We start from the raw sequence: 14,174 nt of genomic DNA, 5'->3' as shown, positions 1-14,174 counted from the left end.
TGTGCTAACAGGGCACACACGTCCATTGGAGTGTATACATATGATGGGGACCGGCTGTGACACAGCAGTCAACCAAAGTCAAAAAATGTGACTAATCATACAGTGCTTCCAGTGTGTCGTTTACCACTTTGTGAGTGGATGCTGTTCTAAAGAGCGTAATTCCCATTTATCTGTAAACAGCGCACGTGAGCGAATCTAATAGCAGCACTGTGTTACTACTATTGTACAGAGCAACTCTGTCAATACGCAGGTGTTTCAATCAGTAGGGCCATGGTAAACAGAGCGATTCGGAGTGATGTATAGTGTCTGCTACATAAATAATAAGTCTTTGATGTAATTGCTTCAGAGAAATATGAAAGTAAGCCTATCAGAAAAGTAACGCGAGACATGTAGCACGGGTCATGTCTTGGAGAATCTCTTACATCTGAGCCCATCACTTGCGCAGCGTCCCTTTGGCGCAGAGGATAGCGCGTTGGACTTCTAATCCAAAGGTCGTGGGTTCGATCCCCACAAGGGACGGGCAGTTTTTAAAAATATGTGCCAATCACGAGATGGGTATTGACATATGGGTAACCACAAGCGTCTTCAAAAGGTGAAAATTGTTGTGACCTCAGTTCTATGCTTAAATATGTTAACCTTACACATACAAGCAAAATTCTCGTAGATCTGTTATCCATGACGCTGTTATGTGTAAATGCTGTAGAAACGGAACCATATCTTCACGTGCCTGTTCACGCAAATTTTCTTTCAATACCCAATTTTTACCTACAGATAGAAATATAGCAATAGAACGCACATTTTGTACAGAAACAAATACAATGAAGAGTGAAATAATTTTGTATTACTTCACGAGTCAATGTATGTAATCCCAGTCATGATCTTTAATTCTTCCAGCCCAAGCTGAGAGGGTTTCAGTTTTCTCGGCCACAAGTGAGAAAAGTAGACTGTTTCACAACAAGATATAGTACTATGGTTCCTTAACTGTTCCCATTAAACAATGGCACTCTGTATCTATAGAGACGGCGGCAATATTCGCTTCAGCACAGGGGGCTTTTGCTGGAGACTGTCAGGAGGGGACTTGCTGGATACATGAAGGGAGAAGACCAGACAGAGACGTCTGACGCTCCGCTGACGCTTGCAGAAAACTACATTAAGTATGATTCCCGCCTATAACTGACGGCGAGAGAGATGCATCATCTGTCCACGTCTCATCGAAACACACTGTCACCAAGCAATGGCTGACGCTTCGAGGACGGCACGAAATTGCCAGGGAGGTGATGCAGCTAACGTTCCTGGCAAATGTGCTAACAGGGCACACACGTCCATTGGAGTGTATACATATGATGGGGACCGGCTGTGACACAGCAGTCAACCAAAGTCAAAAAATGTGACTAATCATACAGTGCTTCCAGTGTGTCGTTTACCACTTTGTGAGTAGATGCTGTTCTAAAGAGCGTAATTCCCATTTATCTGTAAACAGCGCACGTGAGCGAATCTAATAGCAGCACTGTGTTACTACTATTGTACAGAGCAACTCTGTCAATACGCAGGTGTTTCAATCAGTAGGGCCATGGTAAACAGAGCGATTCGGAGTGATGTATAGTGTCTGCTACATAAATAATAAGTCTTTGATGTAATTGCTTCAGAGAAATATGAAAGTAAGCCTATCAGAAAAGTAACGCGAGACATGTAGCACGGGTCATGTCTTGGAGAATCTCTTACATCTGAGCCCATCACTTGCGCAGCGTCCCTTTGGCGCAGAGGATAGCGCGTTGGACTTCTAATCCAAAGGTCGTGGGTTCGATCCCCACAAGGGACGGGCAATTTTTAAAAATATGTGCCAATCACGAGATGGGTATTGACATATGGGTAACCACAAGCGTCTTCAAAAGGTGAAAATTGTTGTGACCTCAGTTCTATGCTTAAATATGTTAACCTTACACATACAAGCAAAATTCTCGTAGATCTGTTATCCATGACGCTGTTATGTGTAAATGCTGTAGAAACGGAACCATATCTTCACGTGCCTGTTCACGCAAATTTTCTTTCAATACCCAATTTTTACCTACAGATAGAAATATAGCAATAGAACGCACATTTTGTACAGAAACAAATACAATGAAGAGTGAAATAATTTTGTATTACTTCACGAGTCAATGTATGTAATCCCAGTCATGATCTTTAATTCTTCCAGCCCAAGCTGAGAGGGTTTCAGTTTTCTCGGCCACAAGTGAGAAAAGTAGACTGTTTCACAACAAGATATAGTACTATGGTTCCTTAACTGTTCCCATTAAACAATGGCACTCTGTATCTATAGAGACGGCGGCAATATTCGCTTCAGCACAGGGGGCTTTTGCTGGAGACTGTCAGGAGGGGACTTGCTGGATACATGAAGGGAGAAGACCAGACAGAGACGTCTGACGCTCCGCTGACGCTTGCAGAAAACTACATTAAGTATGATTCCCGCCTATAACTGACGGCGAGAGAGATGCATCATCTGTCCACGTCTCATCGAAACACACTGTCACCAAGCAATGGCTGACGCTTCGAGGACGGCACGAAATTGCCAGGGAGGTGATGCAGCTAACGTTCCTGGCAAATGTGCTAACAGGGCACACACGTCCATTGGAGTGTATACATATGATGGGGACCGGCTGTGACACAGCAGTCAACCAAAGTCAAAAAATGTGACTAATCATACAGTGCTTCCAGTGTGTCGTTTACCACTTTGTGAGTGGATGCTGTTCTAAAGAGCGTAATTCCCATTTATCTGTAAACAGCGCACGTGAGCGAATCTAATAGCAGCACTGTGTTACTACTATTGTACAGAGCAACTCTGTCAATACGCAGGTGTTTCAATCAGTAGGGCCATGGTAAACAGAGCGATTCGGAGTGATGTATAGTGTCTGCTACATAAATAATAAGTCTTTGATGTAATTGCTTCAGAGAAATATGAAAGTAAGCCTATCAGAAAAGTAACGCGAGACATGTAGCACGGGTCATGTCTTGGAGAATCTCTTACATCTGAGCCCATCAGTTGCGCAGCGTCCCTTTGGCGCAGAGGATAGCGCGTTGGACTTCTAATCCAAAGGTCGTGGGTTCGATCCCCACAAGGGACGGGCAATTTTTAAAAATATGTGCCAATCACGAGATGGGTATTGACATATGGGTAACCACAAGCGTCTTCAAAAGGTGAAAATTGTTGTGACCTCAGTTCTATGCTTAAATATGTTAACCTTACACATACAAGCAAAATTCTCGTAGATCTGTTATCCATGACGCTGTTATGTGTAAATGCTGTAGAAACGGAACCATATCTTCACGTGCCTGTTCACGCAAATTTTCTTTCAATACCCAATTTTTACCTACAGATAGAAATATAGCAATAGAACGCACATTTTGTACAGAAACAAATACAATGAAGAGTGAAATAATTTTGTATTACTTCACGAGTCAATGTATGTAATCCCAGTCATGATCTTTAATTCTTCCAGCCCAAGCTGAGAGGGTTTCAGTTTTCTCGGCCACAAGTGAGAAAAGTAGACTGTTTCACAACAAGATATAGTACTATGGTTCCTTAACTGTTCCCATTAAACAATGGCACTCTGTATCTATAGAGACGGCGGCAATATTCGCTTCAGCACAGGGGGCTTTTGCTGGAGACTGTCAGGAGGGGACTTGCTGGATACATGAAGGGAGAAGACCAGACAGAGACGTCTGACGCTCCGCTGACGCTTGCAGAAAACTACATTAAGTATGATTCCCGCCTATAACTGACGGCGAGAGAGATGCATCATCTGTCCACGTCTCATCGAAACACACTGTCACCAAGCAATGGCTGACGCTTCGAGGACGGCACGAAATTGCCAGGGAGGTGATGCAGCTAACGTTCCTGGCAAATGTGCTAACAGGGCACACACGTCCATTGGAGTGTATACATATGATGGGGACCGGCTGTGACACAGCAGTCAACCAAAGTCAAAAAATGTGACTAATCATACAGTGCTTCCAGTGTGTCGTTTACCACTTTGTGAGTGGATGCTGTTCTAAAGAGCGTAATTCCCATTTATCTGTAAACAGCGCACGTGAGCGAATCTAATAGCAGCACTGTGTTACTACTATTGTACAGAGCAACTCTGTCAATACGCAGGTGTTTCAATCAGTAGGGCCATGGTAAACAGAGCGATTCGGAGTGATGTATAGTGTCTGCTACATAAATAATAAGTCTTTGATGTAATTGCTTCAGAGAAATATGAAAGTAAGCCTATCAGAAAAGTAACGCGAGACATGTAGCACGGGTCATGTCTTGGAGAATCTCTTACATCTGAGCCCATCACTTGCGCAGCGTCCCTTTGGCGCAGAGGATAGCGCGTTGGACTTCTAATCCAAAGGTCGTGGGTTCGATCCCCACAAGGGACGGGCAATTTTTAAAAATATGTGCCAATCACGAGATGGGTATTGACATATGGGTAACCACAAGCGTCTTCAAAAGGTGAAAATTGTTGTGACCTCAGTTCTATGCTTAAATATGTTAACCTTACACATACAAGCAAAATTCTCGTAGATCTGTTATCCATGACGCTGTTATGTGTAAATGCTGTAGAAACGGAACCATATCTTCACGTGCCTGTTCACGCAAATTTTCTTTCAATACCCAATTTTTACCTACAGATAGAAATATAGCAATAGAACGCACATTTTGTACAGAAACAAATACAATGAAGAGTGAAATAATTTTGTATTACTTCACGAGTCAATGTATGTAATCCCAGTCATGATCTTTAATTCTTCCAGCCCAAGCTGAGAGGGTTTCAGTTTTCTCGGCCACAAGTGAGAAAAGTAGACTGTTTCACAACAAGATATAGTACTATGGTTCCTTAACTGTTCCCATTAAACAATGGCACTCTGTATCTATAGAGACGGCGGCAATATTCGCTTCAGCACAGGGGGCTTTTGCTGGAGACTGTCAGGAGGGGACTTGCTGGATACATGAAGGGAGAAGACCAGACAGAGACGTCTGACGCTCCGCTGACGCTTGCAGAAAACTACATTAAGTATGATTCCCGCCTATAACTGACGGCGAGAGAGATGCATCATCTGTCCACGTCTCATCGAAACACACTGTCACCAAGCAATGGCTGACGCTTCGAGGACGGCACGAAATTGCCAGGGAGGTGATGCAGCTAACGTTCCTGGCAAATGTGCTAACAGGGCACACACGTCCATTGGAGTGTATACATATGATGGGGACCGGCTGTGACACAGCAGTCAACCAAAGTCAAAAAATGTGACTAATCATACAGTGCTTCCAGTGTGTCGTTTACCACTTTGTGAGTGGATGCTGTTCTAAAGAGCGTAATTCCCATTTATCTGTAAACAGCGCACGTGAGCGAATCTAATAGCAGCACTGTGTTACTACTATTGTACAGAGCAACTCTGTCAATACGCAGGTGTTTCAATCAGTAGGGCCATGGTAAACAGAGCGATTCGGAGTGATGTATAGTGTCTGCTACATAAATAATAAGTCTTTGATGTAATTGCTTCAGAGAAATATGAAAGTAAGCCTATCAGAAAAGTAACGCGAGACATGTAGCACGGGTCATGTCTTGGAGAATCTCTTACATCTGAGCCCATCAGTTGCGCAGCGTCCCTTTGGCGCAGAGGATAGCGCGTTGGACTTCTAGTCCAAAGGTCGTGGGTTCGATCCCCACAAGGGACGGGCAATTTTGAAAAATATGTGCCAATCACGAGATGGGTATTGACATATGGGTAACCACAAGCGTCTTCAAAAGGTGAAAATTGTTGTGACCTCAGTTCTATGCTTAAATATGTTAACCTTACACATACAAGCAAAATTTTCGTAGATCTGTTATCCATGACGCTGTTATGTGTAAATGCTGTAGAAACGGAACCATATCTTCACGTGCCTGTTCACGCAAATTTTCTTTCAATACCCAATTTTTACCTACAGATAGAAATATAGCAATAGAACGCACATTTTGTACAGAAACAAATACAATGAAGAGTGAAATAATTTTGTATTACTTCACGAGTCAATGTATGTAATCCCTGTCATGATCTTTAATTCTTCCAGCCCAAGCTGAGAGGGTTTCAGTTTTCTCGGCCACAAGTGAGAAAAGTAGACTGTTTCACAACAAGATATAGTACTATGGTTCCTTAACTGTTCCCATTAAACAATGGCACTCTGTATCTATAGAGACGGCGGCAATATTCGCTTCAGCACAGGGGGCTTTTGCTTGAGACTGTCAGGAGGGGACTTGCTGGATACATGAAGGGAGAAGACCAGACAGAGACGTCTGACGCTCCGCTGACGCTTGCAGAAAACTACATTAAGTATGATTCCCGCCTATAACTGACGGCGAGAGAGATGCATCATCTGTCCACGTCTCATCGAAACACACTGTCACCAAGCAATGGCTGACGCTTCGAGGACGGCACGAAATTGCCAGGGAGGTGATGCAGCTAACGTTCCTGGCAAATGTGCTAACAGGGCACACACGTCCATTGGAGTGTATACATATGATGGGGACCGGCTGTGACACAGCAGTCAACCAAAGTCAAAAAATGTGACTAATCATACAGTGCTTCCAGTGTGTCGTTTACCACTTTGTGAGTGGATGCTGTTCTAAAGAGCGTAATTCCCATTTATCTGTAAACAGCGCACGTGAGCGAATCTAATAGCAGCACTGTGTTACTACTATTGTACAGAGCAACTCTGTCAATACGCAGGTGTTTCAATCAGTAGGGCCATGGTAAACAGAGCGATTCGGAGTGATGTATAGTGTCTGCTACATAAATAATAAGTCTTTGATGTAATTGCTTCAGAGAAATATGAAAGTAAGCCTATCAGAAAAGTAACGCGAGACATGTAGCACGGGTCATGTCTTGGAGAATCTCTTACATCTGAGCCCATCAGTTGCGCAGCGTCCCTTTGGCGCAGAGGATAGCGCGTTGGACTTCTAATCCAAAGGTCGTGGGTTCGATCCCCACAAGGGACGGGCAATTTTTAAAAATACGTGCCAATCACGAGATGGGTATTGACATATGGGTAACCACAAGCGTCTTCAAAAGGTGAAAATTGTTGTGACCTCAGTTCTATGCTTAAATATGTTAACCTTACACATACAAGCAAAATTCTCGTAGATCTGTTATCCATGACGCTGTTATGTGTAAATGCTGTAGAAACGGAACCATATCTTCACGTGCCTGTTCACGCAAATTTTCTTTCAATACCCAATTTTTACCTACAGATAGAAATATAGCAATAGAACGCACATTTTGTACAGAAACAAATACAATGAAGAGTGAAATAATTTTGTATTACTTCACGAGTCAATGTATGTAATCCCAGTCATGATCTTTAATTCTTCCAGCCCAAGCTGAGAGGGTTTCAGTTTTCTCGGCCACAAGTGAGAAAAGTAGACTGTTTCACAACAAGATATAGTACTATGGTTCCTTAACTGTTCCCATTAAACAATGGCACTCTGTATCTATAGAGACGGCGGCAATATTCGCTTCAGCACAGGGGGCTTTTGCTGGAGACTGTCAGGAGGGGACTTGCTGGATACATGAAGGGAGAAGACCAGACAGAGACGTCTGACGCTCCGCTGACGCTTGCAGAAAACTACATTAAGTATGATTCCCGCCTATAACTGACGGCGAGAGAGATGCATCATCTGTCCACGTCTCATCGAAACACACTGTCACCAAGCAATGGCTGACGCTTCGAGGACGGCACGAAATTGCCAGGGAGGTGATGCAGCTAACGTTCCTGGCAAATGTGCTAACAGGGCACACACGTCCATTGGAGTGTATACATATGATGGGGACCGGCTGTGACACAGCAGTCAACCAAAGTCAAAAAATGTGACTAATCATACAGTGCTTCCAGTGTGTCGTTTACCACTTTGTGAGTGGATGCTGTTCTAAAGAGCGTAATTCCCATTTATCTGTAAACAGCGCACGTGAGCGAATCTAATAGCAGCACTGTGTTACTACTATTGTACAGAGCAACTCTGTCAATACGCAGGTGTTTCAATCAGTAGGGCCATGGTAAACAGAGCGATTCGGAGTGATGTATAGTGTCTGCTACATAAATAATAAGTCTTTGATGTAATTGCTTCAGAGAAATATGAAAGTAAGCCTATCAGAAAAGTAACGCGAGACATGTAGCACGGGTCATGTCTTGGAGAATCTCTTACATCTGAGCCCATCAGTTGCGCAGCGTCCCTTTGGCGCAGAGGATAGCGCGTTGGACTTCTAGTCCAAAGGTCGTGGGTTCGATCCCCACAAGGGACGGGCAATTTTTAAAAATATGTGCCAATCACGAGATGGGTATTGACATATGGGTAACCACAAGCGTCTTCAAAAGGTGAAAATTGTTGTGACCTCAGTTCTATGCTTAAATATGTTAACCTTACACATACAAGCAAAATTCTCGTAGATCTGTTATCCATGACGCTGTTATATGTAAATGCTGTAGAAACGGAACCATATCTTCACGTGCCTGTTCACGCAAATTTTCTTTCAATACCCAATTTTTACCTACAGATAGAAATATAGCAATAGAACGCACATTTTGTACAGAAACAAATACAATGAAGAGTGAAATAATTTTGTATTACTTCACGAGTCAATGTATGTAATCCCAGTCATGATCTTTAATTCTTCCAGCCCAAGCTGAGAGGGTTTCAGTTTTCTCGGCCACAAGTGAGAAAAGTAGACTGTTTCACAACAAGATATAGTACTATGGTTCCTTAACTGTTCCCATTAAACAATGGCACTCTGTATCTATAGAGACGGCGGCAATATTCGCTTCAGCACAGGGGGCTTTTGCTGGAGACTGTCAGGAGGGGACTTGCTGGATACATGAAGGGAGAAGACCAGACAGAGACGTCTGACGCTCCGCTGACGCTTGCAGAAAACTACATTAAGTATGATTCCCGCCTATAACTGACGGCGAGAGAGATGCATCATCTGTCCACGTCTCATCGAAACACACTGTCACCAAGCAATCTCTGACGCTTCGAGCACGGCACGAAATTGCCAGGGAGGTGATGCAGCTAACGTTCCTGGCAAATAAGCTAACAGGGCACACACGTCCATTGGAGTGTATACATATGATGGGGACCGGCTGTGACACAGCAGTCAACCAAAGTCAAAAAATGTGACTAATCATACAGTGCTTCCAGTGTGTCGTTTACCACTTTGTGAGTGGATGCTGTTCTAAAGAGCGTAATTCCCATTTATCTGTAAACAGCGCACGTGAGCGAATCTAATAGCAGCACTGTGTTACTACTATTGTACAGAGCAACTCTGTCAACACGCAGGTGTTTCAATCAGTAGGGCCATGGTAAACAGAGCGATTGGGAGTGATGTATAGTGTCTGCTACATAAATAATAAGTCTTTGATGTAATTGCTTCAGAGAAATATGAAAGTAAGCCTATCAGAAAAGTAACGCGAGACATGTAGCACGGGTCATGTCTTGGAGAATCTCTTACATCTGAGCCCATCACTTGCGCAGCGTCCCTTTGGCGCAGAGGATAGCGCGTTGGACTTCTAATCCAAAGGTCGTGGGTTCGATCCCCACAAGGGACGGGCAATTTTTAAAAATATGTGCCAATCACGAGATGGGTATTGACATATGGGTAACCACAAGCGTCTTCAAAAGGTGAAAATTGTTGTGACCTCAGTTCTATGCTTAAATATGTTAACCTTACACATACAAGCAAAATTCTCGTAGATCTGTTATCCATGACGCTGTTATGTGTAAATGCTGTAGAAACGGAACCATATCTTCACGTGCCTGTTCACGCAAATTTTCTTTCAATACCCAATTTTTACCTACAGATAGAAATATAGCAATAGAACGCACATTTTGTACAGAAACAAATACAATGAAGAGTGAAATAATTTTGTATTACTTCACGAGTCAATGTATGTAATCCCAGTCATGATCTTTAATTCTTCCAGCCCAAGCTGAGAGGGTTTCAGTTTTCTCGGCCACAAGTGAGAAAAGTAGACTGTTTCACAACAAGATATAGTACTATGGTTCCTTAACTGTTCCCATTAAACAATGGCACTCTGTATCTATAGAGACGGCGGCAATATTCGCTTCAGCACAGGGGGCTTTTGCTGGAGACTGTCAGGAGGGGACTTGCTGGATACATGAAGGGAGAAGACCAGACAGAGACGTCTGACGCTCCGCTGACGCTTGCAGAAAACTACATTAAGTATGATTCCCGCCTATAACTGACGGCGAGAGAGATGCATCATCTGTCCACGTCTCATCGAAACACACTGTCACCAAGCAATGGCTGACGCTTCGAGGACGGCACGAAATTGCCAGGGAGGTGATGCAGCTAACGTTCCTGGCAAATGTGCTAACAGGGCACACACGTCCATTGGAGTGTATACATATGGTGGGGACCGGCTGTGACACAGCAGTCAACCAAAGTCAAAAAATGTGACTAATCATACAGTGCTTCCAGTGTGTCGTTTACCACTTTGTGAGTGGATGCTGTTCTAAAGAGCGTAATTCCCATTTATCTGTAAACAGCGCACGTGAGCGAATCTAATAGCAGCACTGTGTTACTACTATTGTACAGAGCAACTCTGTCAATACGCAGGTGTTTCAATCAGTAGGGCCATGGTAAACAGAGCGAGTCGGAGTGATGTATAGTGTCTGCTACATAAATAATAAGTCTTTGATGTAATTGCTTCAGAGAAATATGAAAGTAAGCCTATCAGAAAAGTAACGCGAGACATGTAGCACGGGTCATGTCTTGGAGAATCTCTTACATCTGAGCCCATCACTTGCGCAGCGTCCCTTTGGCGCAGAGTATAGCGCGTTGGACTTCTAATCCAAAGGTCGCGGGTTCGATCCCCACAAGGGACGGGCAATTTTTAAAAATATGTGCCAATCACGAGATGGGTATTGACATATGGGTAACCACAAGCGTCTTCAAAAGGTGAAAATTGTTGTGACCTCAGTTCTATGCTTAAATATGTTAACCTTACACATACAAGCAAAATTCTCGTAGATCTGTTATCCATGACGCTGTTATGTGTAAATGCTGTAGAAACGGAACCATATCTTCACGTGCCTGTTCACGCAAATTTTCTTTCAATACCCAATTTTTACCTACAGATAGAAATATAGCAATAGAACGCACATTTTGTACAGAAACAAATACAATGAAGAGTGAAATAATTTTGTATTACTTCACGAGTCAATGTATGTAATCCCAGTCATGATCTTTAATTCTTCCAGCCCAAGCTGAGAGGGTTTCAGTTTTCTCGGCCACAAGTGAGAAAAGTAGACTGTTTCACAACAAGATATAGTACTATGGTTCCTTAACTGTTCCCATTAAACAATGGCACTCTGTATCTATAGAGACGGCGGCAATATTCGCTTCAGCACAGGGGGCTTTTGCTGGAGACTGTCAGGAGGGGACTTGCTGGATACATGAAGGGAGAAGACCAGACAGAGACGTCTGACGCTCCGCTGACGCTTGCAGAAAACTACATTAAGTATGATTCCCGCCTATAACTGACGGCGAGAGAGATGCATCATCTGTCCACGTCTCATCGAAACACACTGTCACCAAGCAATGGCTGACGCTTCGAGGACGGCACGAAATTGCCAGGGAGGTGATGCAGCTAACGTTCCTGGCAAATGTGCTAACAGGGCACACACGTCCATTGGAGTGTATACATATGATGGGGACCGGCTGTGACACAGCAGTCAACCAAAGTCAAAAAATGTGACTAATCATACAGTGCTTCCAGTGTGTCGTTTACCACTTTGTGAGTGGATGCTGTTCTAAAGAGCGTAATTCCCATTTATCTGTAAACAGCGCACGTGAGCGAATCTAATAGCAGCACTGTGTTACTACTATTGTACAGAGCAACTCTGTCAATACGCAGGTGTTTCAATCAGTAGGGCCATGGTAAACAGAGCGAGTCGGAGTGATGTATAGTGTCTGCTACATAAATAATAAGTCTTTGATGTAATTGCTTCAGAGAAATATGAAAGTAAGCCTATCAGAAAAGTAACGCGAGACATGTAGCACGGGTCATGTCTTGGAGAATCTCTTACATCTGAGCCCATCACTTGCGCAGCGTCCCTTTGGCGCAGAGTATAGCGCGTTGGACTTCTAATCCAAAGGTCGTGGGTTCGATCCCCACAAGGGACGGGCAATTTTTAAAAATATGTGCCAATCACGAGATGGGTATTGACATATGGGTAACCACAAGCGTCTTCAAAAGGTGAAAATTGTTGTGACCTCAGTTCTATGCTTAAATATGTTAACCTTACACATACAAGCAAAATTCTCGTAGATCTGTTATCCATGACGCTGTTATGTGTAAATGCTGTAGAAACGGAACCATATCTTCACGTGCCTGTTCACGCAAATTTTCTTTCAATACCCAATTTTTACCTACAGATAGAAATATAGCAATAGAACGCACATTTTGTACAGAAACAAATACAATGAAGAGTGAAATAATTTTGTATTACTTCACGAGTCAATGTATGTAATCCCAGTCATGATCTTTAATTCTTCCAGCCCAAGCTGAGAGGGTTTCAGTTTTCTCGGCCACAAGTGAGAAAAGTAGACTGTTTCACAACAAGATATAGTACTATGGTTCCTTAACTGTTCCCATTAAACAATGGCACTCTGTATCTATAGAGACGGCGGCAATATTCGCTTCAGCACAGGGGGCTTTTGCTGGAGACTGTCAGGAGGGGACTTGCTGGATACATGAAGGGAGAAGACCAGACAGAGACGTCTGACGCTCCGCTGACGCTTGCAGAAAACTACATTAAGTATGATTCCCGCCTATAACTGACGGCGAGAGAGATGCATCATCTGTCCACGTCTCATCGAAACACACTGTCACCAAGCAATGGCTGACGCTTCGAGGACGGCACGAAATTGCCAGGGAGGTGATGCAGCTAACGTTCCTGGCAAATGTGCTAACAGGGCACACACGTCCATTGGAGTGTATACATATGATGGGGACCGGCTGTGACACAGCAGTCAACCAAAGTCAAAAAATGTGACTAATCATACAGTGCTTCCAGTGTGTCGTTTACCACTTTGTGAGTGGATGCTGTTCTAAAGAGCGTAATTCCCATTTATCTGTAAACAGCGCACGTGAGCGAATCTAATAGCAGCACTGTGTTACTACTATTGTACAGAGCAACTCTGTCAATACGCAGGTGTTTCAATCAGTAGGGCCATGGTAAACAGAGCGATTCGGAGTGATGTATAGTGTCTGCTACATAAATAATAAGTCTTTGATGTAATTGCTTCAGAGAAATATGAAAGTAAGCCTATCAGAAAAGTAACGCGAGACATGTAGCACGGGTCATGTCTTGGAGAATCTCTTACATCTGAGCCCATCACTTGCACAGCGTCCCTTTGGCGCAGAGGATAGCGCGTTGGACTTCTAATCCAAAGGTCGTGGGTTCGATCCCCACAAGGGACGGGCAATTTTTAAAAATATGTGCCAATCACGAGATGGGTATTGACATATGGGTAACCACAAGCGTCTTCAAAAGGTGAAAATTGTTGTGACCTCAGTTCTATGCTTAAATATGTTAACCTTACACATACAAGCAAAATTCTCGTAGATCTGTTATCCATGACGCTGTTATGTGTAAATGCTGTAGAAACGGAACCATATCTTCACGTGCCTGTTCACGCAAATTTTCTTTCAATACCCAATTTTTACCTACAGATAGAAATATAGCAATAGAACGCACATTTTGTACAGAAACAAATACAATGAAGAGTGAAATAATTTTGTATTACTTCACGAGTCAATGTATGTAATCCCAGTCATGATCTTTAATTCTTCCAGCCCAAGCTGAGAGGGTTTCAGTTTTCTCGGCCACAAGTGAGAAAAGTAGACTGTTTCACAACAAGATATAGTACTATGGTTCCTTAACTGTTCCCATTAAACAATGGCACTCTGTATCTATAGAGACGGCGGCAATATTCGCTTCAGCACAGGGGGCTTTTGCTGGAGACTGTCAGGAGGGGACTTGCTGGATACATGAAGGGAGAAGACCAGACAGAGACGTCTGACGCTCCGCTGACGCTTGCAGAAAACTACATTAAGTATGATTCCCGCCTATAAC

At 43.4% G+C, this 14,174-nt stretch overlaps 11 non-coding genes across 11 annotated transcripts; all 11 read left to right on the top strand.

Moving 5' to 3' along the window:
* Positions 1-446: 446 nt before the first annotated feature.
* Trnar-ucu lies at positions 447-519 on the top strand. The gene has a single exon. It is a non-coding gene; the product is annotated as a tRNA-Arg (tRNA).
* A 1,227-nt stretch (positions 520-1,746) lies between these two features.
* Positions 1,747-1,819, top strand: Trnar-ucu. The gene has a single exon. It is a non-coding gene; the product is annotated as a tRNA-Arg (tRNA).
* A 1,227-nt stretch (positions 1,820-3,046) lies between these two features.
* Positions 3,047-3,119, top strand: Trnar-ucu. Its single transcript has one exon. It is a non-coding gene; the product is annotated as a tRNA-Arg (tRNA).
* Positions 3,120-4,346: 1,227 nt separating this feature from the next.
* On the top strand, positions 4,347-4,419 carry Trnar-ucu. The gene has a single exon. It is a non-coding gene; the product is annotated as a tRNA-Arg (tRNA).
* A 1,227-nt stretch (positions 4,420-5,646) lies between these two features.
* On the top strand, positions 5,647-5,719 carry Trnar-ucu. Its single transcript has one exon. It is a non-coding gene; the product is annotated as a tRNA-Arg (tRNA).
* Positions 5,720-6,946: 1,227 nt separating this feature from the next.
* Trnar-ucu lies at positions 6,947-7,019 on the top strand. The gene has a single exon. It is a non-coding gene; the product is annotated as a tRNA-Arg (tRNA).
* A 1,227-nt stretch (positions 7,020-8,246) lies between these two features.
* Positions 8,247-8,319, top strand: Trnar-ucu. The gene has a single exon. It is a non-coding gene; the product is annotated as a tRNA-Arg (tRNA).
* A 1,227-nt stretch (positions 8,320-9,546) lies between these two features.
* On the top strand, positions 9,547-9,619 carry Trnar-ucu. The gene has a single exon. It is a non-coding gene; the product is annotated as a tRNA-Arg (tRNA).
* A 1,227-nt stretch (positions 9,620-10,846) lies between these two features.
* Trnar-ucu lies at positions 10,847-10,919 on the top strand. The gene has a single exon. It is a non-coding gene; the product is annotated as a tRNA-Arg (tRNA).
* A 1,227-nt stretch (positions 10,920-12,146) lies between these two features.
* Positions 12,147-12,219, top strand: Trnar-ucu. Its single transcript has one exon. It is a non-coding gene; the product is annotated as a tRNA-Arg (tRNA).
* Positions 12,220-13,446: 1,227 nt separating this feature from the next.
* Positions 13,447-13,519, top strand: Trnar-ucu. Its single transcript has one exon. It is a non-coding gene; the product is annotated as a tRNA-Arg (tRNA).
* Positions 13,520-14,174: the final 655 nt, after the last annotated feature.

Source organism: Schistocerca piceifrons, chromosome 1, assembly GCF_021461385.2.
Source record: "Schistocerca piceifrons isolate TAMUIC-IGC-003096 chromosome 1, iqSchPice1.1, whole genome shotgun sequence".
Classification (NCBI taxonomy): domain Eukaryota; kingdom Metazoa; phylum Arthropoda; class Insecta; order Orthoptera; family Acrididae; genus Schistocerca; species Schistocerca piceifrons.
Note: the sequence above shows the minus strand (reverse complement) of the source record. Positions and strands in the feature narration are given on the sequence as shown.